The following is a 21,474-nucleotide window of genomic DNA, read 5'->3' as shown; positions in this document are numbered from 1 at the left end:
CCATAAAGGCATTGAAGAAGAAGGCAGGAAACAGAGAGGAGATAGGTTCTACACTCACATTAAGGAAGGAGGAATGTTAAGGAGGGTAGGTTTTTGTTTCTGGAGGAGTTTGCAGAACTAGGCATCCCTAAGTTATGTGAATATTTTTTCTACTCATACCTTTGAGGTAATATTTAATAAACTTAAACATTTCAATCTATAGGGTAGACCTAAGGTGACTTTGATCATGACACTCAAGAAATGAGATAGTTTTCACTCCAGATTTGTGGAGAAGTGATAGTTGTTACCCTCAAGCTCTAGTGCTGCTCCTGCAGCCAGTTATGATACTATGTGAGCCCCAGGTGTCAGAGCATCCTTCACCATATACTACAGCTTGGCCTCAGTTTTTACAATGAGAAAATGGGTATGTTAATTCGTTCCACTATAGTAACCATATATATGTATTTATGGATATACACATATATATGTAAGATTAATAAGATGAATGCACTCTGATATATATAAACACATATGTATGTATCTTATAATATCATCTTGTATATCTTAAATATACACAATAAAATTTATTTTTAAACAATGTTAATATAAACCAAAAATAAACTTCTAAAGCCCCCCAACCATCTGAATGGACTCCCTCCTTGGCCAGGCACTGTAAAATGCAACCTGAAAGACTGGTTCAGGCCGTGATAAAAAGCAGGGGTCGGATATGCCTCATTATACACCTCTAGCATTAGCATCAAACAGACTTAAGTCTGATAAGAAACATATACAGTCTATTCTCTCTGAAGCCTGATACCTGGAGGTAGCATGATAAAAGTTTTATCTCAAGGCTAAAACTTTGGTCACCACAACCTCTTTCAAATAATTGAAAATAGAAAAATTTTAAATCCACATATAACCTGGAAGTCCTCCCCACCTTTGAGTTGTCCCACCTCTTGGACTGACCCAATGTGTATCTTGTGTATTTTATTGATGTTTCATGTCTCCCTAAGTTGTATAAAATCAAGCTGTGCCTCGACCACCTTGGGCACATGTTCTCAGAGTCTCCTGAAGGCTGTATCATGGGCCAGGGTCACTCATATTTGGCTCAGAATAAATCTCTTAAAATATATTACAGAGTTTTACTCTTTTCATTGACATTAAATAAATTAATCAAATTGAAGGCTTAAGGCTGTGGCTGTGAATTTGATCTCTTGCTCTCTCTCGCCCTTTCTGCTTTTCTGCCAAGTTATGATGCGGCAAGATGGTCCTCACCAGATGCCAGTGCCTTGATTTTGGGCTCCCCAGCATCCAGAAGTGCGAGAAATCAAGTTCTATTATTTATGAGTTACCCAGTCTGGTGTGTTCTGTTATAGCAGCACAAAATGGACTAAGGCAACAGGGAACTCATTTAAAATATTTCTATCTGTTTTGTTGTTTTACAATTTAAACACAAAATGTTCACACTTCACACAACAATCTTCCACCCTCACCCTCCTATACACACATATACATACACACACACACACACACACACACATTTGTCTCTAATTATTTCTTTTCTTAATGCACTCAGTGTTTTAACCACAGGGATCTTCACAAAAGTAGGCTAGCAAAAGGGTCTGTGAGTCTGAAGGGCTTTATTGTTATTTTCCCAGTAGTTATTTTTACAATATATTTAACTAATAATCAAATAGAGGAGTCAAAGATAAGCAAAGTAGTCTCTTAAATCCTCTTTTCCAATGTTGGTCTTTCTGCCTGATGAAAGGGCCATATGTGAGTGCCCACTGTAATATGCAACCACTCTAATTTTCCTGCCCTAAACCTTGAATCAAATGCTTTTTTATTATTATTCTCCTTTTTGCCAATTAACACTCTCCCCCATCATGCCCCCATTAATTTCTTATGCTCATAGGCACCAACAAAATGCTTTGTAGGAGATTTTGCCTTAGGTATATTTGTCCCTCTAGTAAGAGAACCTGTCCTTATTCTGGGGACAGAGGATGGAGGGGAGAGACAGAAAAAAAGAAACATAAGAAAGAGAAAGAAACACATGAAAGATAAATTTTAAAAACTTTTTATTAAATGCATTGCCTACATGTTGATGTCTATTACCAGACATTTAAGTCTTCTCCACTCCATCTTGTATCAACTTCTGAAACTTTCAAACAAGAAAACTAGACCTTTGTTCATTGTATGGAATGGGAATCTACTAACAACTTGCTCCTCCTTCTTTTCTTTTTTCTTTTCTTTTCTTTCTTTTTTTTTTTTAAGAAGGTATTTCACTCTTGTTACCCAGGCTGGAGTGCCATGGTGCTATCTCGGCTCACTGCCAACTCTACCTCCTGGGTTTCAGTGATTTTTCTGCCTCAGCCTCCTGAGTAGCTGGGATTACAGGCACCCACCACTGTGCCTAGCTAATTTTTATATTTTTAGATGAGAAGGGGTTTCATCATGTTGGCCAGGTTGGTCTCAAACTCCTGATCCCCCCACCTTGGCCTCCCAAAGTGCTGGGATTACAGGCGTGAGCCATCTCACCCGTCCTGCTCTTTTCCTTTAAGATGAAAACATTTATAGATAGATTGGCACTAAATATTTCAGATAGTAATTTGGCTACAAGCGTCAGATACTTTAGACTTTTGTATGTTCCTTGAGCCATAAATGCCACTTTTAAACATTTTTCCTAAGGAGATAATTAAAGCTAAACAAATATGTTATGTATTGTCTTATTAGTACTGAAAAATTAGAAGCAACATAAACATCCAAAGAGACATCACTAAATAAATTATATGGTGAATATATAGAAGAGACTAATAAAAGCTATTACAAATATAGAATAATATTTAATAACATTTAATGATAAAGAAAAATGTTCAATGAGAAAAGATTTCAAGACAGAACACACAGTATGATCTTTGTGTTGTTTCTTTAAGGAGAACAAAATGTTATTTGTTGCTGTCTCTGGAAGGCAATTTTATTTTCCTTTATCTGGATTAAAATAATTCACCATGGACATGTACTCAATTGGTAAATAAAAATAATTATAAATAGTCATTGAAAAAAATAGCGAATAAGATGAATGCATTTGGGTTTATAACATATTCTAAGCACAGGTAAATAATTTTCTCTTATGTTTTAACCAGTTTGTCACCCCCAACAAATGTTTACTAGTCTTACAATTGATTTGACAGTACAGACTATCCCGTACTTACGATGGCTTGACTTAAGATTTTTCAACTTTTACGATGGTGCAAAAGCAACACACATTCAGTAGTAACTGTACTTTGAGTACTAATACAACCATTCTGTTTTTCACTTTCAGTACAATATTCAATGAATTACATGAGATATTCAACATTTTGTTATAAAAGCAACTTTGTGTTAGATTATTTTGCCCAACTCTAGGCTAATGTAAGTGTTCTGAGCACATTTAACGTAGGCAAGGCTATGCTATGATGTTTGGTAGGTTAGATGTATTAAAATGCATTTGTAACTTCTTATGATATTTTCAGCTTCCAATGCATTTATCAGGATGTAACTCCACCATAAGTTGGGGAGCATCTTTATGTGCTCTAAATCATGAGTCCTATTAAGCCTTATCAGTCATAATGCTATCGGGATACAGAATCACTTTTATATAAATTCTTGGAAGCTGTTACCTCTCTCTCTCAATGACCTAGGGTTCCATGTCCATTCTTGACCCTGTAATTGCCTTCTTGAGCATTTAATTAAAATCTTTGTCAAGTCCATAAAATGAATATCCCTGAAACCCTTTTAGAGAACCTCCATTGAGGCCTACTGGGTTATTTCCCTGATGATGAGAATAGTTTAGTAGGTTTAAAGATAAACGTTAGCTTTTATATTCCCAATGACATACAATAAGACCAAAATTTGCACATCCAAATTTTGACCCTTGCTACTACAAAAGTAAGTATTTGAACCTTTTGATTGCCATTTATTAAGTTTGCAAAGATCACAATGCAAGACATCTAAGAACCTCTTCAAATTCAAGCATTTCTATACAAAGCATTCCACTTTAGGCATACATGCTTATAGCCAAGCCAAAAATCAAACTGTGCTCTTGGTATGAGGGCTAAGGCTCAACTCAAACGGCTGTTTCCCTCTCTGAGTGTTTTCTAACCTGGACATCCCCCAGATGGATCTCTGCTGGGTCAGAGAGCGCTCACCAGATGTTCATGGGATTCCTTTGCAAATAGTTATTAATCTCTACTGTTTTTCTGCTGATTGGACATAAGTCCATGGCAGGAGCTTAGGTTTTTCATTCCAGCCTTGAAGGATGTCTACTTCTTACTGAGTTTGTATTGAGGTAGAATTCCACTTTTGCATAACCCTTTTGGTTTCTGAGTGAAGCTTTGATATAGAAGAATTCAAAGCCCTGCAATGGAAAGTGCCAAGTTATCATGAGATTGGACTTTCTGCATTTCATATTGCTGTTTCACAAAACTTTTGTGATGCTAAGAAAAAAATAGCAGATACTTGGGGCATTATATCTGTGTGGACATGATAATGAATTACACTCTAATGTAAGCTTTTAGCTGTGGACTAACTAAAAAAAGTCTAGCCCCAACTGATTGATGCGCTAAAGGATTGTGAAAGAACCTTTAGCTTTCAAAAGTGATAAATGACCATACTCTGTTTTAATTTAAGCCATGGAAATACATTTTTTAAAAACTCAGTATAGATTACATGTGATTCTGAATTTGTCCAACACATTCTTTGATAGCAGAAGCAAAGATGATACCCTGTATTGAAAAGTAATAAGACCATTGAACAAGGTATCTGAAAATAATTGCAAAGAAATAAAAGGTTAACAGAGGTATCCAACCCTTGCTTCTCTTGGATTTGTCTTACTAATTTAAGCAACTATTCTGATGCCTTGATCAGAGATAAATGAAATCACATTGCTTAAAATAGAAGTGATTTATTGCCCAGCAGTGTCTTGACATAAAAGGATTCAGCCATTATTTCATATGTGTTTGGATGAGAAAAACAAGAAAAGATAGTATAGAATCACGCAGTTTGTATGCGTTTTAGACTCTTTCAAGAAAATAAAGCAGCCGTCTGACTTAAGCAGTATAAGAACATCTACTTACATTTATTTTAATGACAATTTTAATAAATATTGTGAACCTTATTCTTAGGCTGCATATTTTGCATTTTAATATTTTAGAACTTTTATTATATTGTATTCTGAGACCCGCAGGTACTGAGAAAAGATGAAGAACATTAACATTTTTCTCTTGGCTTTGCCGTCATACCCTAGGAAAAATGGCTGCTGTATAAAAGGAAGATAATTCACTTTAGACTGGAAGCTCCCAAAGGGTAAGGATAATTTTTTTACATACAATATGTCATATGGCACCATAAATATATATAATATATAAATATATTTACATATATTTATATATCAATATATTTACATATAATATATTTATATATTTATATGTTTATATTTTATATATTTATATAAAAATATATTTATATTTATATAAATCATTACATAAAATAATAAAAATTAAACTTTTCGATATGCAAATTTCTTCTATTATTAAAACAAAAGGAACAGCTGAAATGTTAATCACTACAAATTCCCAGTAATACAAAATGAGTTCTTTTAATTCTAGTATTGAACTAAGGAGCAAGGACTTTTGGCATATTCAAGAAAAAAGAGTGAATCCAGCATTTATTCTGCAAGGCAATTTCACATCCATGATTTGAGGAAGGCATAAAAGTCATTAGACATAGAATTTCTACTTTAGGCTCCCAGTTTCTGGTCTGGCACATAAGGAGCTTGTAAATCACCATTCCATCCTTAAAAGGGTAAAAAGCTAAACAAACTGAAAAACAACAACTGTTCTCAGATCTGTCAGAGAAGTGAGGCCACAGGGCAAACCACTGCTCCCAAAACTGGAGAGACAGACGGGGGATGCAGAGAATTACGATTTACTGAAGCAGAAACCCAGGAATAGAAACCTCTACAGGAACCAGTGTCAGGGTGGGAAAGCCTAAACTGTAACTGACAAATTGCTGGCGGCTCAGTGTGGACAAGTTTGAGAGCTGGAAACTCCAGGGCGGGGAGCCAGTCATGGGGATTCTCGGTGCTTCTGAGAGTTTTACCTGCAGGAGTTGGACCTGGTCCTCACAGTGAATATTACAGAAAAAAAAAAAAAAATCCATTTTTGCCAGAAGGAGAAAATATGGCCATTTTGAAATCTTCCAGAGCATTCTGTTCTGCTTTACAAGTCCTGCCTACAGGACAAACTATTTTATCAGAGCCTAACCTGCTGGAGTTTTATCACAGCTAAACTAATCTGGGGAAAGGAAATATCCAACTCCCGCCCCCTGTAGCCAGGATCCTGTCTCACCTAAGAGGGATGGGTATACTAAATAGCACCTGTGAAGTTCATAGCTCAAGGGTACAGGCTTACCAAAGGATGGAGACTAATACACACCAGGACTATAGAATGCTTCCCCTCCCCCCACACCTTACTACCACTTTACTAAAAGTTTATTTATTACATTTTCTTTACCCAGTACATCATGCCCACCTTTCAGTAAAAAATTACAAGGCATTTAAAAAGGAAAAATACAGTTTGAAGAGACTCAACAAGGACCAGAGCCAGAGCCAAATATGTAAGGAATGTTGGAATTATTAGACCAGGAACTTTTGAAAAACCTAATTAATATGCTAAAGCTTTTAGTGGAAAAAGTAGGTAACATGCATGAACAACTGGTTGATGTAAGCATTTGCTGCTGTTAACAATGCAAAATGGTGCAGCCACTTTGGAAGACAGTTTGACAGTTCTTACAAAACTAAACATACTCTTACCATATGATCCAACAATCATCCTAGTTGGTATTTACCCAAATGAGATGAAAACTCATGTCCATACAAAGACCTACACATGGATGTTTACAGCAGCTTTATTTATCATTACCAAAACTTGGAAATAATCAAGATGTCCTTTGCAGGTAAATGGATAAATAAACTGAGTACATGTAGACAATACAATATTATTCAACACTAAAAAGCAATGAGCTATCAAGTCATGAAAAACTTGGAAAAAACATAAATACACATTAGTAAGTGAATGAAGTCAATCTAAAGTGGATATATACTGTATGATTGCAACTACAAGACATTCTGGAAAAGGCAAAACTATGGAACCAGAGAAATGGTCAGTGGTTATCGGATGTGTGGGAGGAGGAAAAATACAGAGAATTTTTAGGCAGTAAAACTAGTCTGTGTGATACTACAGTTGTGGGCACATTTTATTTATACATTTGTCCAAACCTATAGAATGCACAACACCAAGAGTGAACCTTAATATAAATTATGGAATTTGAATAATGAAGGTGTGTCAATGTAGGTTCATTGATTGTAGCATGTGTACCATTGTGACAGGAAATATGGATAGCGGGGAAAGTTGTGCATGTATAGGGAGAGAAGGTAAATGGGAACTCCCTGTACTTTCCACTCAATTTTGCTGTGATCCTAAAACCTCTCAAAAATAAAGTTTATTATTATATTTAAATATGATATTTCACTTATATAACATCATCTCTGTATGAAAAATAACATTTATTGTTTTTATAGCAACATTTTCCAAAAAAGGTTGGAACCTTTCCAGAAATTATCTGATGGACAGTAAACTTTTCCATCCTTATTTCTTTAATGTGGTCAGCTTCTAGAAATGCCAGATGACACCCATAAGATGGAAGGTAAAGTTATTTAAACAGTGCTCCCCAGAAAGTTCATCTTAGAGCTGCATAGGTTAAATCAGGATTTGGGACTACTAATCTCAGCCTTTCCATGTTTACACCCATGACCCTATTCTGTAAGAATCTATTGCATGACATGTCAGCACAGCAATGTATTTTATTACATTTCGCTTTTTCTAGGGAATCACATTTATGTCTCTTCTTTCTTGATCCATCAAGAAAGATAAGTTTGGTAAATTCTAGCTTCAACAGATTATCTCAGTTATTCTTAAGCTATTTTATGTTATTTTCCAGCAGGTAGCACATTCACTTGGAGTTTCAAAACATTGTACACTGTACGTGCTATGACAATTCTATGAGGAAAAATCAAGTCAATATCTTTCCTTTTCAGGTCAATAAACTAGACTCACTGAGATGAATTACCTTGATCAAGATCACACAAGGTATCAAAACTGGAAATCTGTCAATAGTCAAGCCACTTTCACATTGCCTCTTGTTTCTATGTCGTTCTCAAACTGATTTACCAATTTAGAGTGCATTCCTTTCAATCCTGGAAAGAATTTGAGGTAGCCACAATAAAAGCCACTTCCACAGCACTGCAAACATAGACAATAAAGATAGTAAGGTACAGAGAGAAGGTAAGATAAATAAATATGGAGACTTAAATAATGACTGTGACTAACCATTAAGTTGAGATGAGAGTTCCTTAAACATAATGGCAAAATCTTCTGCGCATTATAAAGCAATGCTACTTGGAAGAGGTAGCATGGTTTGTGCATGGTGGGATGAGAGGAAAAGGAGAGCAGTTCAAGAGAGGATGGAGTGATCCTCTATATCCTAGGAGAGATAAGTCAAATCAACATCTTCAAGTTCTACTTAAGAATGAAGCAGGCTGCCTGTTCTAATCAGCAAAGAAGTGGTGATGTATAAGCATCCTTCTCCACTTCTACATGCTTCAAGTGGCAAGATGCTGAGAACAACTGTGAGTAAAAACATCAAGAAGAAATCCACCGCAGCCAGAGGATTTGGATACTGGCTGATCACACTCAAAAGGGCTGGGTTCACCAGCCAGCTCTGTCACTGGGTAAGGGGTCACTACATTTACTGCCTTTCTGAGTAGTTACTGATTGTCTCGGATTCCTCCGAGGTTTCCCTCGAATAACTTGCTTTCCCTCTGCCTCTGAACTGATTTCTAACAACGTAGAGCTCTGACTATAGAAGTGGTGAGTCTGGTTTTTAAAAATGAACAGCGAAGCAAATGTTTTCCTGGAAGGCATCACCTTGTGTAGTAACACCGTTATTCTAAGAGATGCTGTCTTGGCTTAAATCAGTCTGCCTTTAGAACCAGTAACAGCCACAAAGGAAATTTGTATTGCATTATGTAATATAGTAATACTTCATGTACGTTGCTTTATTGAGCTTCTCAGATACTGCATTGTTGTCGTTGTTTTATCTAACCGAAGGTCTGTGGTAATTCTGCATTGGGCAAGTCTATTGGTGCCATTTTCCAACAGCATGTACTCACTTTATAACTGTGTCACATTTTGGAAATTCTTGCAATATTTCAAATTTTTTATATAATTGTATCTATTATGGTGATCTGTGATCAGTGATCTTTGATATTATTATTGCAATTGTTTTGGGGCATCACAAACTATGCGGATAGATGATGAACTTATCAACGAATGTTACATGTGTTCAAACTGCTCTACCAACTGGCAGTTCCCTTGACTTCCTCCCTCTCCCTGAAACAATATCTAAATTAGGCCAATTAATAATCCCACAATGCTTGTAAGTGTTCAAGTGAAAGGAGGAGTTGCATATCTCTTGCTTTAAATTAAAAGCTAGAAATGATTAACCTTAGTGAGGAAGGTGTGTCAAAAGCCAAAATAGGCTGAAAGCTAGGCCTCTTATGACAAACAGTTAGCCAAGTTGGGAATGCAAAGGAAAATTCTTGAAGGAAATTAAACGTGCTACTCCAGTGAACACGAGTGACTGACAAAGCGAAAGAGTCTTATTGCTAGGAGAGAGAAAGTTTGAGTGGTCTGGGTAGAAAATCAAACCAGCTACAACATTCCTTTAAGCCAAAGCCTAATCCAGAGCAAGTCCCTAACTCTCTTCAGTTCTGTGAAGGCTGAGAGAGGCGAGAAAGCTGCAGACCAAAAAATGAAGCTAACAGCGGTCCGTTCATGAGGCTTAGAGGAAAGAAGCCTTCTCCATAACATATAAGGGCAGGGTGAAGCAAGAAGTGCTGATGTAGAAACTGCAGCAAGTTATCCAGAAGCTCTAGCTAAGATCACTAATGAAGGTGACCACACTAAACAACAGATTTTCAGGGTCCATGAAACAGACTTGTATTGAAAGAAGATGTATCTAGGACTTTTATAGCTAGAAAGGGAACATCAGTGTCTGGCTTCAAGTTTTCAAAGGACAGGCTGACTCTCTGGTTAGGGGCTAACGCAGCTGGTGACTTTAAGTTAAAGCCAATGCTCATCTACTGTTCTGCAAACCCTAGTACCTTTAAGAATTCTGCTAAATCTAGTCTTCCTGTGCTCTATAAATGTAACAGCAAAACCTGGATGATGGCATAGCTGTTTATAGTATGGTTTACTGAATATTTTAATTCCACCATTAAGACCTACTGCTCATAAAAAAAATATTCCTTTTAAAATATTACTGCTCACTGACAACGTACATAGTCACTCAAGAGTTCGGACAGAGATGTACAAGGATATTAATGTTGTTTTCATGTCTGCTAGCATAATAACCATTCTGTAGTCTATGGGTCAATGATCAAGTCCAACTTCAAGTCTTTTTATTTAAAAAATACATATTGTAGGGCTATAGCTGCCTGGAAAATATTCATCATTCTAGATGCCATGAAGAACAATTGTGATTCATGGGAGGAGGTCAAAATACTGACATTAATAGGAGTTTGGATGAAGTTGATTTCAGTCCTCATGGATGACTTTGAGAGGTTTCAGACTTCAGTGAAGGAAGTAGCTACAGATGTCACAGATTTAGCAAGAGAACTAGAATTAGAACTGAAGATGTCACTGAATTGCTGCAGTCTAATGATATAGCATATAAGGAGTTACTTTTTATGAATGAGCAAAGAATGTGATTTCTTGAGATGAAATGTACTCATAAAGATGCTGTGAACATTGTTGAAATGACAATAAAGGGTTTAGAATATTATATAAACTTATTCATAAAGAAGTGGAAGAGTTAGAGAGGATTGACTCCAATTTTTGAAACAAGTTCTACTATGGGTAAAATGTTATCAAGCAGCATCACATGCTACAGAGAAATCTTTCATGAAAGGAAGAGTTAATCAATGCAACAAATTTCATTGTTGTCTTATATTTAGAAATCACCTCAGCCACTTCAACCTTCAAAAACGAACACCTTGATAAGTCAGCTACCATCCACATTAAGGTAAGATCTTCCACTAGTGAAAAGATCATGATTTGTTGAAGGCTCAGCAGTTTTTAGCAATGAAGTACTTTTAATTATGTTCATTTTTAGATATAATGCTATAATGCACATAATGCACACTTAATAGACTATAGTATTGTATAAACATAACTTTAATATGCACTGGAAAATCAAAACATTTCTGTGACTCACTTTATTGTGATAGTATCTTCATTGCAGTGATCTGGGACCTGCAATATATGTGAAGTATACACATCACATACATTGTTTTTGCATGACAGTTGTTTGCATGACAGTGTTTTGCATGACAGTGTTTTGATAGATTGCATGACAGTGTTTTGATAGACTGCATGACAGTGTTGCATGACAGTGTTTTGATAGATTATGCCTAGTCTTTAAGCTTTCACTTAATGGCAATGTGGCTTCTTTTTTTAATATTTATGATACAAAATATTTATGATATTTAATACTGATTTTTGTCTTAAAAGTATCTACAACATGTAGTGAGTTACATTATGTTTTTATATTGGTTCACTCCATCAAAAACATTCAGTGAGAACCTATCTTATATGTACCATGAGCTGATCTCAAAGAAAAATCAGTTTCCTCACCGAAGGAAAAATGCTCTTTTAATAACAAAAAGACATTTTTCTATTAATTAATATACCTGGTTTCTCACTCTAGGTTTAAGGGTATTCATTGGCAATCATCTTATACTTTTCTCTAAGAGGGAAAAGAGCAATATTGTAAGCCTCTGTCTCTTTTTTTTCTTGCACTGTTTTCTCCCTTTCTCCACTTTATAAATAATGCATTGTTTCTGAAGTCCAACATTTCAGAGCCTGTCAAGGGTCTCTCTCAATATCTCAGGCAAGTAAGAAAAATCAAGCCTTCCATTCTGGTGTTTTAAGATTACCTTTTTTGAATGACTTAACTCTAGTTTGTTTTCTGCCAGAAATAAAATCTACCTGCAATACAAATAAAATATTCAGTACACTTTATTTTTACTTAATTTGCAGCTGAAACCAAGGTTAAAGGCCAAGCATTGCTATTTATCAATGCCCAGCTAATTAGTGAGTAAAAAGATGAAAGTGAATCTTTTAAAAACTAGTCTAATATGAAGAAAACAACAGTTCACTAAGCCCTTATAATGTAGTCGTCTATTTTTAATGGCCTCTATTAATTAAGCATGCATCCTGGGAAAAGTCTCCAGTGGGCTCTAATAAATTTAAGGAACACTGTCTGTGTATACTTATAAACAATGATGTGATTAAATAGCTTTGTGCATGAGTGCATTATTTTTCTGAATGGCAATTCATAAATAAATCCTCATGCAAAGAGTTTATATATTAAAGGGAATCTGGGACCTCTTAGTAAAGCATCCTCCAACTCAGTGTTTGACAGGAAAGCCAACAGAGAGGAGAACTCCTCCAGGGCCAAATAACTCATTGGAGGATCTATTCACAAAAGAGGAAACCCAATTTCCATCATCTATTTCTGGTAAAATGAGTATATCTGAAACACATACACTTGAGACCCAGTTCATGGCATTTTCCTTACTTGAATGGATAAACTTTGTGGACATCAATGTTCCTAGACATAAAATGAACAAGTAGGAGAAAATCTTGCTCTCAGCTCCCTTCCAGCGCCTTCATTGTATAAAGTTAGTATCAGTGGCTTGGGAAGAGACCATGTTCCCCCTGCTTGGACAATCAGAAATCTGGGCTGTGGTAACCTAGTAATGTGCTGAGGCAGCTCATACAGACTTGTGAGAGCCAATTGTTAAATTTTCCAGAATTTCATGAGCCACTTGTTAAACACAGCCATTATTATTAAAATTATTATAGTTAGGTGTGGTGGCTCACACCTATAATCCTAGCACTTTGGGAGGCTGAGGCTGGTGAATCACTTGAGCCCAGGAGTTTGAGACCAGCGTGGGCAACATAGTGAAACCCTGTCTCTACAAAAAAAAAAAAAAAAAAAAAAAAAAGAAAAATTAGCTGGGCTTGGTGGGGCACACCAGTAATCCCAGCTATGCGGGAGGATCGCTGGAGCCCAGGATGTTCAGGTCACAGTGAGCTGTGATCACACCACTGCACTCCAACCTACTGACTGAGACCTTGTCTCAAAAAAAAAAAAAAAGGAAAAGAAAAAAGAAGTAAAGTATGTAACTTACAATTCAATACATTATATCTTAAAAGGGAAAAAATACTCAAAATTCTTCAATTTTAATTATTTGCTACCTTTTACTATTAGCTATGTCCTTGAGGTTAGTTGCATCTATTGTATCTGTAGTGTGAAAATGCTGTATAATGGTGAGCTACTGAGCATCTCTTCCTTACTCTGCATTCAGGGATGTCACGCTGGAAGTTTGAAATCACCCACAGTGGGAGGCTTTACACTATAGGAACAGTTAGGTGCTACATATCAGTGCCTTCTAATTTAATTTAATTTAATTTTTGAGATGGAGTCTCTCTCTGTCGCCCAGGCTGGAGTGCAGTGGCGCCGTCTCGGCTCACAGCAGCCTCCACCTCCTGGGTTCAAGCGATTCTCCTGTGCCAGCCTCCCGAGTAGCTGGGATTACATGCGCCACCACACCCAGCTAATTTCTGCATTTTTAGTAGAGACAGAGTTTCACCACGTTGGCCAGGCTGGTCTTGAATTTCTGACATCAAGTGATCCACCTGCCTTGGCCTCCCAGAGTGCTGGGATTATAGGCGTGAGCCACCCCACCTGGCTTCTTTACATTTTTTAGAGAGCTGGTTGTTCAACATTTACCAGCATACCACTGAAGTCACTAGGCTGAGACCAAGGAGAGGGAGCAGTGGATTTACGTAAGGGAATCAGAGTCCCACCATAAAGCAGACTACACAGATGTCTCTATAGGGTGAATTTTGCATGAAATATTTTTGCCTGGGTAGATGGGCTCCTATATTCTCTTTAGCCTGACGCAAGTCTGGCCCTGTAAAGAGAGATAGAAGGAAGGAGAGTTGGATAAGCAGAATCTTAGACTGAAAAAGCAGTTCTAAGGTAGTTTAGGTCAGGCCAATGTGGAGTCTTTTAGCCAAAGTCACCCATCAGAGGGGTCCTGCACCTGACAAAAATAGGCCTTCCTTAATTTTCCCCTGTGCTCAATCATTGCCTGAGAGCAGCCTGTTGAAAGTGTAGTCCCGGTGCAGATTGGTGTAGGGAGCCACAAAGGCAAAGGATGAGATGAGAGAAGTACAGGGAAGAAGATGGTGGGGGCTGAAGGGAGAATGAAGACCAGCAAATAGTCCAACTTGGCTGTGATGGAGGACTCATAGAAGCAAAGAAGGGAAATGTTGAATGTAACATTTCTCATTAAAATGCACTGCTTAGTGTCACCTATTGACACATATAATGAAAATGCTCTTGACACTCAAAACCTCTAAAGCTGGGGCTCTCAGATTTGTGGATAAGCATCAAAGACCTGACTTGGGCCTTGAAGTAAAAGAAAACATTTTGCTAAACAGACAGGCTCTTTTTATCCTATATCCCATTAGGTTACCAGCTTCCTGAATTTGCCGCTCTCATTCTGAATTATTGCAATTGTAGGATGTGAAAGGAGCAATATTTCCCAGTCACCTGAGGTGAATGCTGAGGAAGAACAAAGCCAAATTTGGCTTTGACAAAGTAAGAAGAAGCCATTATTCATTTATTCAATCAATCAATATTTATTGAGCCCTTGCCATGTACCAAACAGCAGTAAACCATACAGAAAAGATCTTACCCTCATGGAGCTTACATTCTAGTTAGAAAGGCAAACAATAAATGAATAAACAAAATAATAATACATCTTCAGATACTAAGCCTCACTAAGTCAATCAAGCAGGGTAATAGGATATAGAATGATAGTTCTATACCACACAGGTGATCAAGAAAGGCCTTCCTCCAGAAGTGATGACTAAGCAGCAGGCAACATTAGAGTTTTTCCCTTTCCTGTTGAAAACTATAATTTGACTCTTACTATTCTGGTTTCCTTTGCTAAGAAAAATTGCATATCTCACCTAACACAGCCTCCACTTTATATTGACTCCATTCTCTGTTTACCACCTGCTCGAAAGCTAATATGTATTATAGATACACACATTGAAGCAGAATAGCCTGTACTAGTTTCTTAGTACCAAAAGCCTTTGTTAAAAAGAATCCTCCTAATATTTTTTGGGATGACAAAAAGTAATTTTTAAATGGTAATAACAAGAATCTTACAAATGTGTAAACAAGACCATGCAGACTTTTTTTCAAGTTTTACTTTTTTATTTAAAAACAATAGTGTCTTTTACGTTTTCCCCTCAAAGCGTAAGTGTAAAAAATAAACAAGTTCTTATACCTTTAGATATATATGACTTAAGCATTATTTTCTTGAATTGTTAAATTCTATTCAGTTTTGGAAAATTTGTTAATATACAAAATATTGGGGCCAGAAACACTAAAAACTCTTTTCTTTATTGTTACACTGAACATTAGATAACTATCTAATATTTAGATATTTAATTTGAGGCAAAATAAGTATTTTGGCTTGCCTCTACATTCACATGTTGATATACTAATTAAATTATTATTCTCAGTCTTATTGTCAAGCCAGGTTTACCAACCATCCATACAGACTAGGTAATAAGAAAGATGATCTCCTTCCCATTAACTATAAAATCAATCCTATGACATGACTTTAAACATTGGAATGTGATAACAAATGCTAGCTCTGTAATTCATAATCCTTTGTGACATGATGGAAAGAATTCAAGCATTGAAACCAGTGTTGAGCCTCCAGAAGTGCATGTGATATGTAATGGCTGCTGTGTCAGTACAATTTGACTTTCTACAGTCTCTCAATTCCTCACCTTAATTTCAGTATGTATGGAATATGCAGTTCCCTTCCAAACACTTGGGAAGCAATGTCTCAAGCTGCTGATCATGACTGGACCTCTAGAGAAGACTCTTTTTATTTGTTCTTCTAATTGTCCCTAATGTCCAAGATGCAGCTAAAGCAAAGCTGGTCTGTATAGTTAGAAGCCTAGAAAATCGAAAAGCTCAAATGTTATTTCAGCAGTCTATTCTTTGTTTTGTGGCATGTTCAGCAGAGGTTACAAGAAATCAATGGACTTCAAGTTCTGGTCTTAGGTGTTTAAAGATTATCTGTTCCATAAACCTCTCCATATTATATTCTAATCATCGAGTATACTATGGCAAATTGGCCACAGTGTGGCATATTTGGATTTTTCTATTTCTTCATCTTCAGTATAAAAAAGTCCAGGTCATCAACACAGAAGGAAGTACAACATGCCATAGACCAAGGGTTCCAAAATTTTCAGGTTGAATTGTTTTTTTCTGATTCTTTAATAGCAATTCAATTAAACCTGATAAACAGGAACATCTGTCTCACCAGTCCATCCTGGCCAGATTATCCAGTGCCAGTCCATCATGTAGGTTCCTTCTCTTCTTCCTGTTGCCACTCTCTCTGTCTGGTCTAAACTAGTTGGGGTCAGAGATTTGAAGCAGAATGAAATGCGAGCTATTTAACAATCTGCTGTCAAGTAGCCGTTTCTGGCCTGGGAAGAGGGCGAGCTGATGCTACTGCAGGAGAATAGCAGGCAGGTGCACAACCCACTTTGCCAGGCAGTCACCTGCCCTGACCTATGTGGCTTTCTCCCTATTCCTGCTCCCACCTTACACTTTTCCTATTTGATGCAATTATCTTTCCTGTGTAAGCCATACGGTAATTCTGCTTGAACAAATTTAAGTTTGTTTTTCTATCCTTAGAGTTCAGAAATTTGACTAGGATATATTTCCCTCCATAGTTCTTTATTAATTCTGTTTCATTAACCTGGTAAATCCTTTTATATCTGAAATAAAGATCTGAAGATCTGAGATTCATATTATGGAAAGGCATAGTTTATGGAAGATTTTTTCTATTATTTCTTTGATTTCTACTTCTCCATGGTTCCTTATTTCTTCTTCTGGATTAGCAACTACTTAAATATTGGGTCTCTTGGACCAGTCTTTTCTGTTTTCTCAACTATGATTTCATTTTTTGAAAATTTACTCTTCTGAAACATGAATGCAGTCTCAGCAGTTAACATACAAAATCCTTGTGCAGAAATCACTAACTCCTATACACAAACAACAGTCAAGCTGACAGCCAAATCAGAAACCCAATCCCATTCACAATTGCCACAAAAAGAATAAAATATTGATGAATACAGCTAACTAGGAAGGTGAAAAATCTCTTCAAGGAGAACTACAGGACACTGCTCAAAGAAATCACAGGTGACACAAACAAATAAAAAAAGTTCCATGCTCATGGATAGGAAGAATCAATATCATGAAAATAGCCATACTACACAAAGCAACTTATAGATTCAATGCTATTCCTATTAAACTACCATTGACATTCTTCACAGAACTAGAAAAACCTTTTTTAAAATTCATATGGAGCCAAAAAAAGGGCCCAAATAGCTAAGGTATTCCTAAGCAGAAAGAACAAAGCTGGAGGCATCATACTACCTGATTTCTAACTATACTACAGGGCTACAGTAACCAAAACAGCATGGTGGTGGTACAAAAACAGACACATAGACCAATGGAGTAGAATAGAGAACCCAGAAATAAGGCCACACACCTACAACTATCTGATCTTCTACATGCCTGACAAAAATAAGCAATGGGGGAGAGATTCCCTATTTAGTAAATGCTGCTGGGATAACTGGCTAGTCATATGCAGGAGATTGGAATTGGACCCCTTCCTTACACCATATTAAAAAATCAACTCAAGATGGATTGAAGACTTAAATGTAAAACCCAAAACTATAAAAACCCTGGAAGACAACCTGGGCAATACCATCCTGGACATAGCAACAGGCAAAGATTTCGTGACAAGGATGCCAAAAGCAATTGCAACAAAAGCAAAAATTGACAAATGGGATCTAATTAAACTGAAGAACTTCTGCACAATAAAGGAAACTATCAACATAGTGAACAGACAACAGAATGAGGGAAAATTTTTGCAAACTGCATCTGACAAATGTCTAACGTCCAGCATCTTTAAGGAACTTAAACTTACAGGAAAAAAAAAAAAAAAAAAAAAAAATTAAAAAGTGGGCAAAGAACATGAACAGACACTTTTCAAAAGAAGACATATATGCAGCCAACAATCACATGAAAAAAAGCTCAACATCACTGATCATTAGAGAAATGCAAATCAAAACCACAATGAGATACTATCTTACACCAGTCAGAATGGCTATTACTAAAACGTCAAAAGATCCTGGCAAGGCTGCAGAAAAAAAGGATCATTTATACACTGTTGATGGGAGTGTAAATTAGTTCAACAATTGTGAAAGACAGTGTAATAATTCCTCAAAGATCTAAACACAGAAATACCATTTGACCCAGTAATCCCATTACTGGGTATATACCCACAGGAGTATAAATTCTTCTATTATTAAAGACACATGCACACATATGTTCTTTGTAGCACTATTCGCAACAGCAAAGACATAGAATCCACCTAAATGCCCATCAATGGCAGATTGGATAAGGAAAATGTGGTACACATGGAATACTCTGCAGTCATAAAAAAGAACAAAATCATGTCCTTTTCAGGAACATGGATGGAGCTAGAGGCCATTATCCTTAGCAAACTAAGGCAGAAACAGAAAACCAAATACCACATGTTCTCACTTATAAGTGGGAGCTAAATGATGATAACACGTGGACACACGGAGGGGAACAACACACACTGGGGCTTATTGGTGGGAGGAGGGAGAGGATCAGGAAAAATAACTAATGGGTACCAGGCTTAATAACTAGGTGACAAAATAATCTATACCAAAAAACCCCATGACACAAGTTTTCCTATGTAACAAACCTGTACATGTACCCCTGAACTTAAAATAAAAGGTAAAAAGAAAAAGAAATAAAACATATTACTTTTGTTTTTACATCCTTCTATTGAATTTTTAAATTAGGAAATCATTATTTCTAGTTCCAGGGGCTTCTCTCTGGTCCTATGCTTGTAACCCTTCAAGAGTTTTAATCATATTTTATCTAGGTTTCCTTCTATTTTCTACTTTAGCTCCACCTCCATAGTAAAGGCTTATTGCAGTTTTTCAGTTTAATCTCTTCTAACTGAGCTGCCATGTTCCTGAGTGGGTTGTGATCTTTCTTTGTCTATTTATACTGAGAGGGTGCAGGTTTGCATTGCCTCTGATTTGACAGTTGGGGTAGGCATTTTTCCTTTAGTGACTAGCTGGTGATTAGCGTAGTCCCTTTGTTATTTCTTTTTCTGAGACAAAGTCTCACTCTGTGGCTTAGGCTGGAGTGCAGCAGTGCAATCATGGTTCACTGCAGCCTTAAACCTTTGGGCTCAAGCAATCCTCCTATCTCAGCCTATCGAGTAGCTGGGACTACAGGTTCATATCACCAGGCCCAGATAATTTTTTGTATTTTTCGTAGATACTGGGTTTTGGCATATTGCCCACGCTGATCTCAAACTCCTGGGCTCAAACAGTTCTCCTGCCTCAGCCTCCCAAAGAGCTGGGATTACAGACATGAGCCACCACACCCAGCCTTATCCCCTTTGTTGATGTAAGTGGCAGAAGGCTTCAGTTCACAAGTCCAAGTAGAGACAGGTTGACCTCAGCCCAATGTGGAAACTGCCTCTCCTAAGTGCCATCACCCGAGGAACAGTGTGCCTCTTTCATTGCTGCATGATGCAAACAGCAGAAACATTTCTCCCTTCCTCTTTGTGTATCCACATAAGACAGCTGACTCTCATCATGCACCCTCTCCACCTCGCATTAACTCTCATTTACATCTTTAGCACCAACTGGCACCTTCTTTCAAGGTCTCGATAGCTCCCTGTATGCGGAACCCCTTCTGGTTGCCAAAACCAGCCCTTGACTTTTTCTGGATGGTTGTATTCTCTAGAATGTTCCCAGGTCACCATTTTCCTCAGAAACTCACATCCAAATGTTTTAAAAGCACTCCTAATTCCAATTAGATAAAATGTTACTTGAAAATATAAACATATTATTGCTTTCCTAAATTACATCTCTAGAAATAAAATATGTATGGAATTTTATGCTAGTATAAAAATAGATCAGGATATGGTCATTCAAATGTATAGCTTCTATAATATTCATTAAATACTCACTTCTGATCTATTAGCCTCATCATTCATCTGGTTATTGTAAACTGGCTCATATTATTAGCTAATTTTTCATAATAGTAATGTTAGCTAACATTTACTAGGTGCCTAGTGTATGCCAGGCACTGAAGTGTTTTGTATGTATAAAGTTATTAAATTCTCACAAACCCTATGAAATTTATTGTACTCTTACTTCCAATGTATTGCAATATAGAAACCAAGGCCTTAAGAGGCTAACTTAACCCACAGAACCACAGTCACACAGCTAGCCAGATGCTTTATTTCCCTAACTAAATAATAAAGGACTCGAAAACAGCTCATGCCTTACACGTCTCTGCATCCCCAACTGTGCTTGGCATTCAGAGCCCCAGTAAAGAAGCAGCTATTGAAAGAAGAAACAATGTTTTATTCATGTTTGATCCCTACTCTGCAGTGCTATAATACAAATGTTTCAAAGATGTTTTAATCATAAATGAAAGCATGAGATTTAGAAAGCAAATCCACATACTATAACCTAAAGCTAGTTACAGAAGACTTGACTCTCAGCCACTAACCTGAGTTCCAGGGATCCAAATATGAATAAAATGTTGCCTCTGTCTGTCAAGAACAAGTAGTCTGAAAGGACAGCCTATACACATGCAATGAAATATAATAAAATGGTATATATTGCTTTTTAATTGTGTCTGTAAAGTGTTATGGGGCCACATATGAAAAAAATATATTATTTTTTCCATAGGAACACAAGGTTTTTTCTCTCATTAATCAACAGTAGAATCGGATATAGAAAGAAACACTAGAGTTTTTTATTAGAAAGTTTATTGCATTAATCTATAAACTCATTTGGTGATATAAATGACAATGTAGACTAATAATGATGAAAGTTTATCATCTTTGGAAAATAGAGATATTTCAACACCGAAAGCATTGTTTGTTTGTTTGCCACAACCACGTAAATCCTAATGCATTTTGATTTTTTCTTTTTAAAAATATAGATTGCAATTCAGTCATACCAAAATGAAGCCTAGACTACATACTGAACTAGCAGACCCAGTGTTAGGACATCAATATTAACAGGACTCTAAAAGGGCAGTTTGCTGTACATCTTTAGTTAATAAACAAGCAACCATCCATACCATGTGATTCACACT

Source organism: Macaca mulatta, chromosome 6 (genome assembly GCF_049350105.2).
Source record: "Macaca mulatta isolate MMU2019108-1 chromosome 6, T2T-MMU8v2.0, whole genome shotgun sequence".
Taxonomy (NCBI): Eukaryota; Metazoa; Chordata; class Mammalia; order Primates; family Cercopithecidae; genus Macaca; species Macaca mulatta.
The sequence above is the reverse complement of the archived record's forward strand: the minus strand, read 5'-3'. Positions refer to the sequence as shown.